General features: G+C 47.1%; 1 protein-coding gene and 1 long non-coding RNA gene across 9 annotated transcripts in view; one reads left to right on the forward strand and one right to left on the reverse strand.

The window, feature by feature from the left end:
* The window catches only part of Dapk1 (death associated protein kinase 1), a 158,120-nt gene that overhangs the window by 73,029 nt on the left and 67,556 nt on the right, over positions 1-17,535 (reverse strand). The window lies entirely within an intron of this gene.
* On the forward strand, positions 1,088-15,265 carry LOC143443233 (uncharacterized). Of its 3 annotated transcripts, XR_013112008.1 has the most exons (4): positions 1,088-1,227; positions 5,108-5,293; positions 10,111-12,585; positions 14,880-15,265. It is a non-coding gene; the product is annotated as an uncharacterized LOC143443233 (long non-coding RNA). The 3 variants fall into 3 exon arrangements; XR_013112006.1 differs by lacking the exon at positions 10,111-12,585 and having other exon boundaries at positions 1,092-1,227; XR_013112007.1 differs by lacking the exon at positions 14,880-15,265 and having other exon boundaries at positions 1,092-1,227; positions 10,111-14,868.

A 17,535-nucleotide genomic window follows, 5' to 3' on the forward strand; every position in this document is an offset into this window, starting at 1 on the left:
CTTCATGCTGAAAATTATTAACAATGTTGCACAAAGTATCTTCTGATCATACATGTGTGGTACATGAATGAATTTCATGTCTCCTATGGGGTCCCATCCCGGGATGCTTCACTATACCTGTGCGAGTATTCTAGAATCAGAAAGAAGACGAAAAGCATTGCAAGCCACGAACACACTGTGTGCACTTGAAACTGCAGGCTGCCTGAGCAGAGTTCAACTCCAGGAACCTACAGCACACCTACCTGTGAAACAAGGGTGCTGTGGTAGGTCTTACGTCGTTCACCAAACACTGAAAATGAACAGCCCAGACAGGGCTAATGTTCAAATATAGTCAAATGGGGACAACTCTGCTCATGGGAAAGAAAGGTCAGATAGGTTCCACTACCAGAAAAGTGTCATGTTGGCTGTGGGTGTACCTGGGTAATAAGAGCTTCCTTGTCAGGTAGGGAGAGGTAGGGGTGGAGGAATGGGAAAGGGATGAGGAAGAAGTGTGGGAAGGAAAGAAAAAGGGAAAGTGGAAATGGAAAAAAAGATCTCATACTAGGCATAGAAAAGGCACATTGTGAAAAGACATGACGGTGCCCAACCCGGGGTCCAACAATGTCCTACTTCTCCAGTCACTCCACAAGAACATATTCTCAGCTTGTACAGGGGGTACAGACTCGGACCAGCGACTAGGAGAGAATACTGCTTTTACCTGTGATTTTAAAGCACACCTGCAATGAATATGTGGGAGGCCTGGGTGGGTACTCACTAACATCTGCCCCAGGTGGTACCCGTTCCCTCGGAACCCCATTCTTGACAAAGTCCACACAGGGAGCCCCTCTCTGCCTCCCCATTAAGAAGCTACAGTAACAAGCTTGTCAGTTTTAAAATCCTTATTGCAAAGGAAAACAACTATGTGAACTGTTATGGGACTCGGGAAAATGACCTGGAAAGCATGGGTTTCCTTAGGAGCAAGCAGCTCAGGTTGCCATGACTCAGGGAGACACAGCTTCCCAAGTGCATAAACAGCATCCTGTTACCTGGGTTACCCCAGGAAGGCCAAGGTCAGGAGCAACATGCAAAACAGAGTGGCCTGGGGGGTGGAGCGTGCAAATAACTCAGTGTGGGGAGGGGAGGGGAAAAGATGCAGGTTCCTGGGAGCATCAGCATCCTAAGGACAGGATCATCATCTGCAGAACATCCAGAACACCCTGGGCCTCCAGGGTAGAATCAAAGAAACTGGTGAGTGGCCAAAGCACCCTCCTCAGAATTGCTGTTTTGTTGCTGGTTTCTGGAGATAGCCTCTCATGTAGCCCACACGGGTCTGACTCCTGATCATCTGCCCCTTGTCTTCCATAGAAACATAAAGGACTTTTCCAGATCTGGAAGAACAAGTCTAGAGTTTGTAAGAAGACCTGGAGAAAGTTTAGGGACATCTGATGAGCCTTCCTGATAGTGCGGGGTTTAGACCTGGCCCTTGTCATAGGCAATGAGGCATAGTGTGTGGCGGTTCCTTTGTTTGAGGCTGTTGTTAACCCTCAAAACAAAACCCTCGAAAACTTACAGGTTTTTAGACTTGGTGTATTTAAATCCAGCATTCTGCAAGTGTGCCAGGCCCTCTCTCCCAGTGACACTGTCAGCTTTTTTGGAAGTGAGACTGTACTACACCCACTGCGGGCTTTAGGGCTGAACTCGGAAACACATCTGAGGCTATCCCTAACGGGTATGCTTGTGGTCAAACCCCTCCACGGATGGAGCTGAACAGAAAGGTGGGCATGGGAGATACAGGGTGAGTGTAGATACTTCCGGGCTCTGATGCATTAGAAAGCGGTGCTGGGCTGTGTCAGGCCTGGGAGAGGCGGTCATTGCCTCCTTCAGGCTACAGGCTCCAGGGCTGCCCTGGAGAAAGGTAAATCCATGAGTCTCTGCTGACAGGGCTCTCACCGTAATGCACTGTCTGCAGCTGTTCTCTGCTGACTGACTGTTCAGTCAGTTGTGCTAGATATTTCTGGTAGCATCTGAGAACAAACTATGATGAAGAGAACAGAGACAGAAACGCGCTGGATGCCGGCCAGCTGTCGTCATATAGACCGGTTTGTTTTTGGTTTTGAGGGGGAAGTTTGTTGGTAGTAACTGTGGATTGAAGCCAGGCCCTTGCTCATTACCCCTGAGCTATCACCGAGCCCTCTTTTATTTCTGGTGTGTTACAGGGTCTTTCTACGGTGACCAGGTTGGCCTTGAACTTATGATCCTATTATCTCCAGGATTGTGACACCAGGTCCAACCAGACCAACTCTTAAGCCCTCAGAGTAACAGGGGACCATGAAGATTAACTGGCTGGTGGCAGGGAGAAGTGTGGGTCCTGGGTGGCTTTTCCATACACCAGCCAGACGGAAGCTGATAGATACACTGCTTTTTTTTCTTGTTCTTATTTGGTTTGGTGGTTTGGTTTCATTCATTTTTTTTTTCAAAATAGGGACTCACTATGTAGCCCAGGATGACCCTGCACTCACAGTCCATCTGCCCCCTTCTCGCAAGCACCAGGACCACAGGTGTGCACCACCATGTCTGTCCAGTTTACACTGCTATTTTGCTCCAGGCTAGGCTCCTTTGCCTTGGGTACTCACTGCCTAAGTAAAGAATACTGGCTCAGATAAGGCTCAAACAGTTCAGGAATTTACAACCCACAGGGATATTCAAGACATTTCAACCCAAGAGAACTTCTATTTGCTCAAAGACTGGATGTGCAGACCGCGGGTGTCTTACACAGCTGGAAGCTGTGGTGGGGTCTTCACTCACTGCAGAGCATCAACCCTAAGACCTAACACCACCCCATGAAGCAGGCCTGGAGCTGTATCTGCTCATCTGTTTGTTTTTGCTTTAAAGCCGAAAGAGAAGGAACAAAAGGTTGTTGTAAAATGTCACTTAACAAAATCCAAACAGGGTCTCCAGTGGACCAAATAAGCAAGCAGCACTCCAAGCATCTTCTCCAGATACAGTAAGCTCCATATTGGAGTCACACTGGCCACCAAGTCTAGTTTTATGGAAAACAAAAACGTCCTGTAAAGAAAGAAAGTGTATCTGCAGAGCATCCTGCCATCATTCAGCGGACCTGACCACATCACAAGGACAGAGACTGGGGCTTCCAGCCTCAAGATAACATTCCAGCCACTGGGATCTGGGCTGTTTGACTAGTCTGACTTCACCGTGTTAATCCCTTGAGCAATTCCTATTACTTGATCATGGTGACTCTATCGTAGTCTCCTTTCAGCTACTGGGACAAAGTTAACCAGGCCAGAAAGGTATAATCTGCTCTGAACTCAGCAGGGTGCTCTCAGGGGAAAAGTGAGAAAAGGGAGCAGGGTTCATGTGTCTGTCTGCATGAAGAGAGTGGGAACCTGCCAGGAGCTCAGCTGAAGTTCCTTATCCCAATGGTAGGAGGAAAAAAGCCCGATTTCTTTATAGTGCCAAGATTCAAGATGGAGATCCATCAACTGGGGGAAGGAGGGGGCAGGGCCAACCGTCAGCTGTGGCTGTGCAGCTCAGAACTAGCTGCAGGCACCGGGCTGCAGGCACCGGGCTGAGAAGGCAGGTTAAGATGGGTTAAGATGCAGCTTGAAGAGCTGTGCAAGGGCCTGGCGGGTAAGGGCACCGTGCAAGCATGAAGGCCGGAGCTCAGATTCTCAGCACTCACATGAAAGGCAGCATGGCTGCAGGTGCCTCTAACCCCAGCATTTGAACAGGTGGTGGGGGTTTGCTGTGCATGGAGGCTTTCAGGGCAGCTAGCCTACTGGAAAAACAGTGAGTTCCAGATTCAGTCATAGATCCTGCCTCAGGGGACTACGGCAGAAAGTGATCCTGTCTCAGGGGACTAAGGCACAGGGCATGTGACATCCTCCTCTGGCACACAAGCATAGGGATACACACACACACACACACACACACACACACACACACACACACACGAGTGGGGCTTACAGAAATCATGGGAACCCCTAGTGTGTACCCTACTGTATTCTGGAAAAATGTGAGCAGACTTAACAAAGGCATCAATTTGCATTGTTCCCTCTCTTTTAGGTAGAGAGAGTTTGCCTGGGTGCTCTTCTTACAGCTAGGCTGGGGACAGAGAGTCCCACGGAGAACAATTACTTTCACCATGCCTTGTAATGGGGCAGATGCATGGTGGTTAAGAGTCTGGGCATGGGTAACTTCAAGACACCCAAGTATACCTAGCTGTCAGCAGAGCCACACTGCCGATGTGTTTCAGCCATGTTTGAGTCAGTTCAACTCTGCAGACTCAGGCACACACAAGCAAAGCTTCTGCTGTGTTGACCTGTTCTGGGCACTGGGGCCACAGGCTCAGGTCTGCAGGAGCTGACTGGCTGTCTGCATGGCTAAAACAGATCCTTTCCGGAGCTCCTGGCCAGGTCATTTCCTATGATGTCTACAGATCTGAGTCAGGTGGGACTCATCCCACAGAGGAAGTCTAGGGGTAGTAAGGGGCAGGTAGGAGCTGAGCAGGTCACTCCAGGCCAGGTGAGGCAAGCCTGGCACACAGCATCCCTGCTGGAGTTACTGAAGTGAGAGCCACTCTGATAAATGTGAAAGAAGATCAGTGAAAGAGAAACCAGAGATCCCTGAAAGCCTGGGCATTCGCTCCTTGCAAGCAGAACTCTCTGGATGCCTGCCAAGGGGACTGACCTCACCCCAGGGATCTGATCCCTACACACATGAGGCTAATGGTGAGAGACATGAGGTAACTGTAAATTCCTCAGCCAGGAGACTGGACACTTTGACAATATCCCTACTCCGAGGAAATGGGTGTCCACAGCATAAGTATCTTAAACAGTAAAGGAAACTAAAAACAATGGGTGTGTATTAAGTGTGTGACAATGTCTAAAAGGGGGAGGCTGAGCAAGCCCAGGGACCTTCCTAGAGTGACGCTGTCCAAGAAAAGACATGACTTCTGGGAGACTTGGGGGACCAACTGTGGTGGAGTCTGTAAAGAATCTACCTCAGCTTCCAAGGACTATGATCAGGCCCTGTGTGAGGTCCTTTTCTGTTGCCATGATAAAACACCATGACCAATAGCGGCTTACAAAGAGTTTGTTTTGGTTTACAGTTCCAGAAAGAGAGAGTCAATAACGAGGAAAAACACAATGGCAAGCAGCCAAAGCAGGAAGCTGAGAGACCACATCTTCAGAGCAACCAGGAAGCAGAGGGGTGAGCCAGCAGAGTCATGGGGCTATAACCTCTCAAGCCCATTCCCAGGGAGATACTTCCTCCAACAAGGCTTCATCTCCTAAAGGTTCGTAACCTCCTCAAACAACGTCATCAACTGAGAACCAAGTGTTCAGATACAGCTGCCACCACAGGCCAAATGGAAATGACCAAGATTTTGTAGCAACAAACAACCTAACAGGGATTGGCATACATTTAAGTGATCACACACATGACATGCCTGTTAGCCTGCTTTCTGTCACTGTGACAAACTGTGGCAGAGAAAGGTGCTCTCCTTCCCCTGGAGTCTTGGCAAGGAGCTGACAATGGTCAAAAGCTATCAAAATCATTTTAAGTACTCATGATAATCCACTAAGTGTTTTTTTAAGATTTTATTTATTATTTTATATATATGACAAGTACACTGTAGCTGTCTTCAGACACACTAGAAGAGGACATCAGATCCCATTGCAGATGGTTGTAAGCCACCCTGTAGTTGCTGGGAATTGAACTCAGGACCTCTGGAAGAGCAGGCAGTGCTCTTAACCGCTGAGTCATCTCTCCAGCCCCAATACATTAAGTTCTTACTGCAAACAAAAGAGTCAATCTGACGCCCTTGTTGTTAGCTGTTGCAATCTCCTTTGCCGCCCTAGCAACCTCAAACAAAATGACTGTGCATCAAATAGTCAGCTAAACTGCCCTTTGGCCAGCAAAAGCCATTCTGAACTCTCTGCAATGTCTAAGAAAACTGCACAACAATCACAGCTGATTGTTGATCTCTTGAAGGCACAGGCTTAGCCAGGCCCGTTTCCATTTATATCGCACATTTTGCTAACACAGGCCTGATGAACCTACAGCCATTTCCACCTAGACCTGAGAGGGAACACTTCCCCCACATCCCATCAAAGGGAACTGTGACAGACACTAGAGGCAAGGGTGTGACTGGTGCAAACACAAGCCTTCATTTGCATACAAGCTGTGCTATGATTGGCCCAAGCAGTTTCTCTGGATTCTGTGGTGAGTGGGTTGCCTCCCTGGTGTTGCAGCAACAGGTTTAATAAAAGACTGGTCTTGAGTAGTCCTTTTTTTGCCTACTCGAGTAGTGTTGGCTGAACTGATTAAATGGAGAAAAGGGCAAGCATCAGCAAAGGTAGAGGCGACATGGAAGCAGGCAGTGGTGGCAGCAGGTGAGCAGCTGGCAGACCATGCTACTCAGTGGTGAAGTTGGTACTTGACTGACAGCTGATGAAAGCAGCTACAACAGGAGCAGAAGACAGACAGCTGAGGCTGGGAAGGATGAACATCTGTAAAGATTTGGTAGAAACTGCAGGGTCTGGCTACTGGGACAGTCCCAGAAAACTATCAAGTTTTGAGGGACAAGACCCTGTGCCCAAGAGCAGTAACACTGGCCACTATCAACAGCTGAGCGCTCCTAATACCTAGGCCCACTGGGAAGCTTCAACACCAGCTACTAGCAGTGGCCAGAAGTCCCAGATTCCCATGCCTACACAAAAGCTGTAACACTTCTAGAGTCAAAGGTCCAAGTGCACAAAGGTCTAGGGCTGCACAGGGCGGTGGCCCTTGTAAAGGCTAAGGGTCCTGCCATCACCTACACAAAGACCCTGTGGACAGTAGGTTGCCACCTGGGGCTCTTCCCACCTCCTAGCTACAACTGTTCTCTACTGTCAAAGAGCAGAGAAAAAACTTCACTTCTCAAGCAGGTGGTGATGTAATCACCCGCTGTGAGGTAACGGTGATGTAATCGCCTGCTGTGAGGTAATCATTGAGAAACAGCATTTATTAGGTACAGGGAAAATCCAAGTACTGTTCTGTTTGAGAACAACTCAAGTGAGAAAAACAGGCATCAGAAGCAAGACTTAATCAAGCCAAGGAGACAGAGGAGGGCATAGCTTTCCATTCTTGTTAGTGTGAACAGGAAACATTGCAGTTGTGTCAGTGAAGCCTTCTTGCTTGGAAGCTCATGTTTAAGCCGCCATGCTGAAGGCAGTGACTTGCAGAGTCATGAGCTGTACAGGAACTTCCAAGTCTTGTACTCGAGTAAAGGAACGAGTTTCTAGCTGTACTGTGGGTGAAAAATATGAAACACAAAAGCGGGAAGCTCATCTTTTCACCTCAGTGAACTGTGGTGCTGGCAGAGTCACAATTCAGTCTCAGACCTTGGAATCCCAAACCCTTAGTGTCAATGTTTGATTGACAGGCCCAGTCAGTAAAGAAAACAGTAACTGGATGGGGTTATTAGTTTTTATTATTTTATCAGCAGCAGCATCACCTTACAGTATTGTAAGGAAACAGAAACAGCATACAGCCATGTGTCAGGGCCACTGGAATCATACATAGAATGTTGGATGGCAGTGCTGGGATGAAGGTCAGTGTGCAGGGCGCTTGCCTAGTATCCACCAAGCCACAGCAGCTTATACACAGAGTTCAGTGGTCACCTGAGCATCTCAGAGTAGTGGAGATGGGAGGATCAAAAGTTCAAGATCATCCTGGGCTTTATGTGGCCCTGTCTTAGATAGATAGATAGACTCTGATAGACAGACTATATATATATATATACATATATATTTATCATGTCTTAGCATCTCTTAGCATATAGATATAGATATCATCTGTCTGTCTGTCTATCTAATCATCCATATATATATATGGATATATAAAGATATATAAAGATAGGTAGATGGATGGATGACTGGATGGATGGATGGATGGATGGATGGATGGATGGATGGATGGATGGGTGACAGGGTGTGCAATCACTATTTCACTGACTTAAAACTGTCACCATTAGTGGCTCTGGGTAAAATGGAATTGAACTTTGCACTTGTTCAAGTTCTGACTCCCTTAAATGCATGCAATTAAATTTTGCACAACAAAACCCCTGAAACTTCCCTCTTACTGTGAAGTTAATTCAGTATATACATTAACCTATACAAGTCCCCAATAGTGTCAATTATCTATTTAGAAAACTTGCCTAACCACATTTTATTGTAGAAAAATGGGGGACAGCTATGCAGCCTTCATCGCTGGGACACACACATTTAAGTTTTCAGTAACAGACATCTATAAATGCAATGGTTTCTTCAGGACAGAGCTGCCTGACAGAAATACACAACGAGCCACAAGTGTGGACAGTCTGAGCAGTTTAAAACTCTGTTGCCCCCACTTCAGTAAAGCAAAACAGACAGTCCAAATTAACTCCAATAACACATTTTATTCCAGTACTTCAAAATACCATCACTTACACATTTAGACGATATGAGATTTCTTTCTATTTTTATTTTTTATTTATTTTTCTAGACAGGGTCTCACTGTGTCATGCTAGGTAAACTAAACTCACAGAGACCCATCCGCCTCAACCTCATCCACTGTCATGTCCGGCACCCCCCTCCCCAACCCCTGTTGCTTGAGTCCGGTGCACACTTGGCACTCACAGCCCAGCCCAGTTTAAGTACCCAGTGTCTACAAAGCGGCTGGTGTGTACAGCAACACAGCCTGAGGCTAATTTTATAGCTATAATATAAAACTGGGACGCAGCACAAGTATTTATAGATGGGAAGTAGACGAGATCCTTCCGAGGTAGCAGGGATGTAAACCACAGCTAATTCAGCACCTTAATCACCAGAAGGGAAACTGTGAGGGTCTGGGAGAGCCAGGCTGTACACCCAGGATAATGTTCTTTAAAATATATGAAAATCAACAAAGGGAACAGAAGAGGCAGTTTGGGCAGAATGGGAGAGAATATTCACCAGTTATAAAACTGACAGGGGACAATCATCCAGAATCTGTAAAGAACCCAGAAATTAAAAACTAAAATATAAAACAGATCAAACATTCAATAAATGGGCAAATGAGCTAAGCAGACCATTCCTCAAAGTATAAATGCCAACGGCCAAGAAAGAATTGAGCGTGTGTTTAATACCCTTGGCTGTCAAGTGAAAACTACCTTAAGTTCCATCTCATCCCAGTGAGAACGGCTGTCACCAAGAACAGGTGGCCACAAATGCTACTGAAGATGAGGGCAAAGAGCAATCCTGATTCATTGATGATGGGAGTGTAAGTCTGTGAGGCTACATTGAAGCACGGGGGCTCCTTAAAAAGACGCTATTCGAGAAAGAGGACTCAGCAGATAACGGCACTTCCTGCAAAGCCTGCAACCTGAGTTTGATCCACCGCATCCACAGGATGGAAGGAGACAATTCCTGCAAGCTGTCCTCTGACCTCCACATATTTGACATGGCACAGAGGCATGCACACACACACACACACACACACACACACACACACACAGCAACACAGCATAATTGTTAAAAGCTTCTATGTCACTCCTGGGGACATCTCTAAGGAATCTAAGTCATCAAGTCACGTTATAGCACAGAGACACCTGCATGGCCATGTTCACGACAGCAAAAATCACCACAGCCAAGTCATAGTACCAGCCTAGACATCTATCAACAGGTAAACGGAAAAAAATGTGGTGCATACATGCAGAGGAGTTGTATTCAGCCATAAATAAGAAGGGAAATTTGGTCAGGGGCAGGAAAATGAAACTGGAGACATGCTAAGCAAAGTAAGTCAGGCTCAGAAAGACGAACATCTCATGCTCTCTCTCACATGTAAAATCTAAATGTGAGGTAGGCGGGGGTGGAGGCCTGCATGTAAGTGTGTGTTACATGCATGACATAAAAACAGAAGGGTGACTATAAGAAGATACAAAACCAGTGTGGTGTTGGGGGCTGGAGGGGGACAAATATAAGTAAACTACGATGCCGTAACTGACAAAAATGTCATAAGTTTTAAGAGATAAGAAAGTGACTTTTTCAAGCTCTGCATGTGCACTAAGACAGTTTCCTTTCTACATATACTCTGCCACCTTTCCTATGGAAGTCACCTCATCTCAGGCACACCGCAAGAAGCACTTGTGTGCCTGGAGGCCTGTGCCAAGTCTCCAAACAACGTTCCCCACCAGCTCCTGTTGGGATCGCCACTGGTTCCTGCACTAGTGTAAGGCTCTAAAAAAGAGGACATCGGCTCACACGCCTCTCTGTGAGGCGATCGATAGGTGTCCGGCTTCAGTGTGGAAGCAGATGCACACTAGGATTCAGACAGTTTTGAAAGCTTGATTCCAAACACTAAACTGGGTTTTCCAGATAATCTTATTTCGATCACCATCCCACCCATGTCTTCTCCCACACTGAGACGAGACAACGAAAGTGAGAAAGGACACCTGGAGAAGGAATGTGGGGAAGTTTCTGAGGTGGTCGAGGAAGAGGAAGCAGGTATTCAGAAGCCTGGAGCAAAGTCGTTGAGAATCAAAGGTGGAATTAAGAGGCGACTCTCCACACGTAAGTTTTACAGCACAGGGAAGCGTGTCCTCCCTCCCCATGTCACACTTCCTGTGTGTATAGGCTTGTTCATATTTATGTGGGTGCACACATATGCAGGTGTGTGTGCCTCTGGGTAAAGAGGCTACAGAATGACTTCAGGTATCATCCTTTTTTTTTTTTTTTTTTTTTTGAAAATTGTTTCTTGGTCTTTGTTCTATTGCCGTGAAGATACTCTGTGAAGGAAGCAACTCTTACAAGAGAAAACATGTAACTGTGGGCTCACAAGTTTAGTCTATGATCATCACAGTGGGTAGAATGGTAGGAATGTGGCAGCACTCAGGTGCTGGAGCAAGCGCTGAGAAGGACATCCTGGTCCACAGGCCAAGAGAGAGGGAAAGAGATTGGGCCCAGCATGGGCTTTCGAAACCGCAAAGCTTACCCCAGTGGCACACTTCCTTCAACAAGGCCACACCTATATCACACGCCTATGAAAGCCATTCTTACTCAAACCATCACATAGGGTCTCCAGCCTTGGCCTGGAACTCACCAAGTAGGCTAAACTGGCTGGTCATCAAGCCGCAGGGATCCAGCTGTCTCCACCTCCCCAGTGCTGAGCTAACAAGAATACATTGCCATTCCTGAGTATTTGATGTAGGTTCTAGGGATACAATTTAGGTCCTTCAACAACTGAGCCATTCTCCAGTCCCGTGCAACATTTTTCTTAAATCACTGTTTCCCTCTTGCTTATCAAAGTCATAAAAAAGAACAGACCTGAGGCATGGCACTCACCGAACCTGCCACGAGAACAGTCATGGACCGCTAACGCTGTGTGTCCAGCATGCTGTGTGAGCAGCATCCAGGGAACCTGCCATGGCCCCTCTGAACTGCTGTCAGTATGCAGTCATTCGATGAACACTCTCAGGTTCACTCTGATGAGTGACCAACTCTCTAAAACATCACAGAAAAGGGAAATCTGTAAAATAACACACTCCTCTGCCCTCCCCTCACCGAGAACAGCAACCTCACAAAAGTCTCTCTTCTTTCCATCGCTCCTTCTCTTCTCCCTAACAAAATACAGAAAGGAAAGGGCACTGCCCAAGTCTACACAGCTGACCCAGAGAGAGTACGTTCTACATTCACAGGGACCAACTGCACCTGCAGGAAGGGCAGCGGACTCCAGTTGCTACCTTTACGCTACAGTGCTGAGCCTCCAACAGCTCAAAGTCTCTTTTGACAGAAAGACCTGACAAGAAGTAGCAGGAGCTGCTGACAACATGAGGCAGCAGGAATGAGAAACAGAAGAGCCTCAGAGAAATATGACAAAAGCAACCCAACTGGGAATCTGCCTCATAATGGCCAGCACTCCTGATCTTCTCCTGAAGGCTTGCTCACTGAAGAGCGGAGAAAGCTGTCACCAAATGTCCATCCCCTCCATCCACAGGCTGAGTGTCCCAGTCACGGGACGATGTTTGCTAATGACCTTTTCTGGAATACCTAACCTTTTCACATTTCACCTATGACCCTCTTGGCTTTAAATCATTTGATACCATCTTGAAAGCTGCCAAGACTTCAACAACCCTTCCATGTTGTTCTACAGACAACAGTTCTAGCGTCACTGACCACTCCAGCTCACTAAAGACAGGATGGATCTGTCCCCTCCTGGTACAGGCCAGCATTCTAATGACACAGCACATAAACCTTTGTCAAAAACTGAAGGTTGATACCTTTAAGCACCATAGCCTTAAAGCCCTTCTGAGTTTTCCATTGTTATTTTTAAGGTTAGTGGGCTGTTTGTTTTAGTGCCCAACTCCCTATTTGAATTAAAATCTCTTATTATTTTAAGCCCAAGAATCTCAAATAAAAGAAAATGAGAACATCAAATCAAAGAAAACAAGAACAAATCATGCTTAAAGCTGCACAGGACCTGGAAGCAGGGCACGTGATCTCTGCCAGGTGCCCGGCTTCAAGATGAATGGCTAACTTGTTCGAGGCAGGTCAGTGAAGTTTCTCCACTTTTCCAAGCCAGTTTAGTCAGGTAAGTTCCACGGCTAACTGTTAGTGGGCTGGTCATGTGAGCTCGTCACTTGTGACCCAGAACAGCTTTATCTTTCACAGGGCCCACAGGGAATTGGGGAGAGACAGGAGGAGGAGGAGTCAAATTCCAAGTGGTCAGAACTACACAGGGACACACGATTTCCAAGCTTAAAATAGGAACTGGGTCCTCCAAACCCACACACAGCCTCTGGGGCCACTTTTCTGTTAATGTGTCATGAAAGCATACATGAAAACATATTGTTATTTCTAGATATTGTCCTTTGTAAAATTAACTAAAAGAGGGAAAAAGGAGAGAAAAAGAATCACAACCATTGTGGCCCTGGAGCAACATCTGCCTGCAGACTACACTACTTGTCTGTGGTGCACTCAGAACTAGTTGCAAGTAATCCCAGTCAGCCACCACCAATGAGTCCAGTATCTCAGCTTCTCCTCTCTGGCAGGCAGGAGGAATCCAAACACAGGGACCAGGGGCTTCTGCAGGCACAGTAAACAGTAGAAGGGATTAGCAGGAGTTTGGGAAGATGACTTTGAAAGTTAGTTAGGGAGACGGTAACTTAGCAGAGAAGCAACCCAAGCTGGCTAAGTTCCCTGGCTGTTACCTAACTGGGTCATGAGTTCAACTTCTCCGGCTGCCTATAGCGGAGAGGAGAGGGGTTTAAGGGTCCACAGAGGCTCCTGTAATCTGAATTTGCAGTAAAGCCAACACCCAGCTGAGCAGGGGACACATACAGAAGTATCAGCCACATATTCACATCCACCCAGTGTCTCATGGGACTTTCCAGAACCACACCTCAGCACTGCCTCCCCCTAAAACCTCAGAGAACCTATTCGGAAGCTTAGTCCTTAAATTCTGACTGATTCAAGGTACAAGTCCTTTTCTGAGAAACCTTGTGACACCAAAATGATGCAGATCACAAAGAGCTGGGTGAGTGAAAAACCTCACAGCCACTGCTTTTTAAGGGGCGGATTTTTTTTTTTTTTTTAAAGACAGGGTCTCTCTGTGCAACCTGGCTGTCCAGCAACTCACTGTGTAGACCAGGCTGGCCTCAAACCATAACAGTGGGTTATACTGGAAACTCCTTCAGAGATAAAAAGATCAAGGACAGGATAAACAAACTCTCTGCATGTCTACTTCCCAAATTAAATGCCGAGGCAAAGGGTTGAAAGGGCAAAATTATACTTAGGAGGACAGAACATGTCAGCCTCCAGCCCCTGCCACCACCCTGTGTCACACGGTCCCTTTGCCATATAAAGGCTTTTATTCACAGATTCCAGACGTTAAGAGGAAAACAACGTTGGGGTCATCATCCCACTCACCACATCCCCAATGAGCTGACCAACCGCTGCCTTCCTTGGTTCCCTATTTTCGAAATTAGGAACTAAAAGGAACAGTCTTGGAACACAAGACTGGGAAGGTCTCTGGCTGGGCCAAAGGCAAAGAGTTCCTCAGCTCGGCTCTCCTCAACTTCATCCCCCACACCCCGTTACCTTTGAGTGGCTGTGCCTCACAGTTAGCAGATTCTCATGTATGGCTTCTGTCCTATCTCACTGTGACAAAAGTTTCTGGTGAGGCCATCCCTGGGTCTCTCCACACAGTTACATGTGACTACACCACTGTTGTTCCTTATGAGTCAAATCCTCCGAGAAGTTGCTTGTAGACTTGAAGTAGGCTGGGTGAAACTACTTAATACATTTTTTACTCAAATATTGGTGAGTGAGTGGCTGGATGAACAGATGCATGGAGGGAGGGGAAAATGGGTAGACGAGCAGGTAGATGGATAGGACAGGATATAGCTAGGAGACTTAGAGATGACCATAGCCTGTGTGCTCGTTTCTACAAGACATCTTTGTTCATTTCCCGGGTTGAACAGGAAGTCATATGACTCACTGTCCACAGACCGAGAAGAAAATGTGTAAGCCTATGGCCTTAACCCCAGAGGAGAACCATTAAATCTGTCTCTCTATCCTCGCCACTCCTGAGCTGGGCTTCTCCACCTCCTACTTATCTAGAGGATCTGTGTCCAGAGGAACAATCAACCAGAGAATAGGTATTCGGGCGGGGCCGTAACCAGTGCTGAACAGGCAACAGCTGCTTGTCAGCATTCTCTTAACAACACAGTACAGGAATTATTTACGCAAGATTAGATATCAGCCAAAGGTGAACCCGGGTATGCAGCAGAATGTGCGTAGGTTACATGTATGTACAACTGAGGGATTTCACTGCGCACTGGTACAAACGGCTACGGGATCTCACTGTGCACTGGCTCATTTTAGCTTTACAGGGAAGTGGGGAATGGCTTCCGGGAAGGAGTCCTCCAGTGGATACAAAGAGAAAACTACATGTTCTTGGAATTCATCATCAGAGGCCTCTACTCTCCTCTCTGAACCATGGACATTTCAAGTTTCGGCATGAATTCTGGATAGCAGGAGGCTGTCTGTCCATCCAACAGTAGGACAGTCAGGATGCAAAGACACTTTCAGCAGAACCAGGATGGGTTCTTACCACAGACTTTCTCCTGGCCAAGTTTTCACTACAAAGGTCTCCAGCCTAAAGCTATTAACCCGTATGACCTTACCACTGTGACCAGCTGTGGCAGCCTGAAGATGTTAAAAGTAATGGTGGGCATGTTCTCTCTCTATCTAAGTAAAGCACATTTACCTGAAAATTATGTCTTGAGTGATTTTTAACTCAGTCCTTCAGTCACATGTCCCTTGCCAAGAAAGCCAGGCAAATGGGTTTCCTGATGTTTTTCAGTCAGGGACCCTAAGGGCTTCCCCGCTTCAGGATGCAATGGAGAATGCAGGCTGAGGGAGGTGTGCAGCATGGTCCCTCAACAACAGGTTACCTATGTCATGGTAATCGAGGGTAGTCTGAAGGCAATGTTGTGCATGCTGTTGGCCACCATACCCCAGAGAACTTTCCATGTGCTCCTTGAGGACACTGTCCTAAACGCCACAGCAGTCTACACTGATGTACTGAGTAAGAGTAGATTAAAGCACACAATGGAGGCCAGCCTAGACTATACACAGCGAGTTCCAGGACAGCCGGGGCTGCCGCATAGACACTGTCTGAGAAAACAAACAACAGCAATGAAAAACCAAACCAACCAACAACAACAACATAAAAAAAATCACAATAGCATAAAGATAAAGCCTAGATACAGTGGATCTGAGCTGAAAGGAGGTCAAAGCAGAGAATTCCAGATGGTCCCAAATCTCAAAATAAAACGAAACACCGAACCACAGCTGTCTGATGCTGGAAGCTGAACATGGCTCCTCAGAAGGAGTAGCAGGAGGATTAAGCTGCTGCCTGAGGAGTTCTGTAGTCACAGTCTCAGAGAAGGAGCTGGGGGGACGAGGGTTCAAAGCCCTAGCAAGCTGACCTGTGGGCTGTTTGGACACAACTTAACTCTATCCCCCCTGAGCTTTTACCGTGTAACTTCTGGATCAGCAAATCAGCTTCTAGGAATCTATCTTAAGGAGAGAATCAGACGCACCGAGATCTTTTCACAAGAATAGCGTGAACACGGGCAATGGCTGATCTAATCATGACAGACCCACACAGAGCAACCTGAAGCCAGCTTCCAAGCTGAAACCATCATTGTATAAAAAGATATTCCGCTACAGAGATGATTTTCGTTTATGTCGCAAGGCAGAAGACTGGCAGCTCGCACAGCAAACCCTGGCCTGGCATGTGCTCTGTGGGCATCAGATGCCTACTTCCTCTTTCCTACCTCCCTCTCCAAGTTTCCTATTTTTTAAAATTGTTGCTATGGCACAGGTTACAGGAAACGAGGTGACGAGGTGCCATGTCCCCGTGCCTGTGGGGAACGCCTCAACTGATCCTGTTATCTCCCCTGAGTCCCTGTTACAGAAGATTCTTCCTTCAAATCTCATTCCTGCACCAGAGAGAAAATGAAGGAGAGAAAGGGGAAGGAGAAAGAAATGAGAGAAAACAGAAACTCTTAAAGTGAGACCAGTCTTTGAGGGGGAGGGGAGGTCATGGTAAGGGGGGCATGCACAAGTGGCAGCCAAAGGTCAAACTTGGATGGCATTTTTCAGGTGACATTTACCTGGGTTTTTTGAGGCAGGCTCTCCCATTGGACTAGAATTTGTACATTCGGCCAGATGGGCTGGCTAGCAGCCCTGAGGATCCACCTGTCTCCTACACTAGGGCTCTGGGGTTACAAGCACAAGCTACATGCCTGAATGGGTCCTTGGGTTTACACAGCAAGCACTCAACCTGCTGAGCCATCCTACCTCCCCTGACCAACGGATCAGAGTCTTATTTAAAGTCTCAGCCTGAGCTGAGGCCCAGAATCACTGAGTCAGAATGACCAGTGGGGACGTTGACTGAGTAGAATCACTGAGTCAGAAGGGGGAGGGGGAGCTGGGGCGGAGGAGGCTGTGCATTTAACATGGTTCCCAAGGAAATCTGAGATCCAACAAGGTCTGAGGTTGGTGCCAGCTCTCAGGTACTAATACTATGCATGCAGTTCTCTGCACATCTGGTAAAGCACCCAATGGCTGGGCCTCCAATTCTGTATGTCTGAGATAGGCCCTAAGAGCCCGTGCTGCCATCAAGGGCTGAGGACGACACACATGGTGAGTCATGCATACACAGAAACAACTCCTCGGGGCTGCCTCTTTGGCCATGAGTTCCACAGAGGCACACAAATCCAACTGCTACATCCGATCATTTCCTATCATTTCATTTCAGAACTCCTAAACATTGACTGGAACAACAAGTCACAATTAAACACACACATACACACAGACACACGCGTGTGCACACACATACACGCATGCACACACACAAATACACACACACACACAAATGCATACAGATACACTCGTGCACTCACACACAAAGACCCACACAGACACACATGCACACACATAAACATACACACACAGAAACACACAAGTG

This window comes from Arvicanthis niloticus, chromosome 8 (assembly GCF_011762505.2).
Source record: "Arvicanthis niloticus isolate mArvNil1 chromosome 8, mArvNil1.pat.X, whole genome shotgun sequence".
Taxonomy (NCBI): domain Eukaryota; kingdom Metazoa; phylum Chordata; class Mammalia; order Rodentia; family Muridae; genus Arvicanthis; species Arvicanthis niloticus.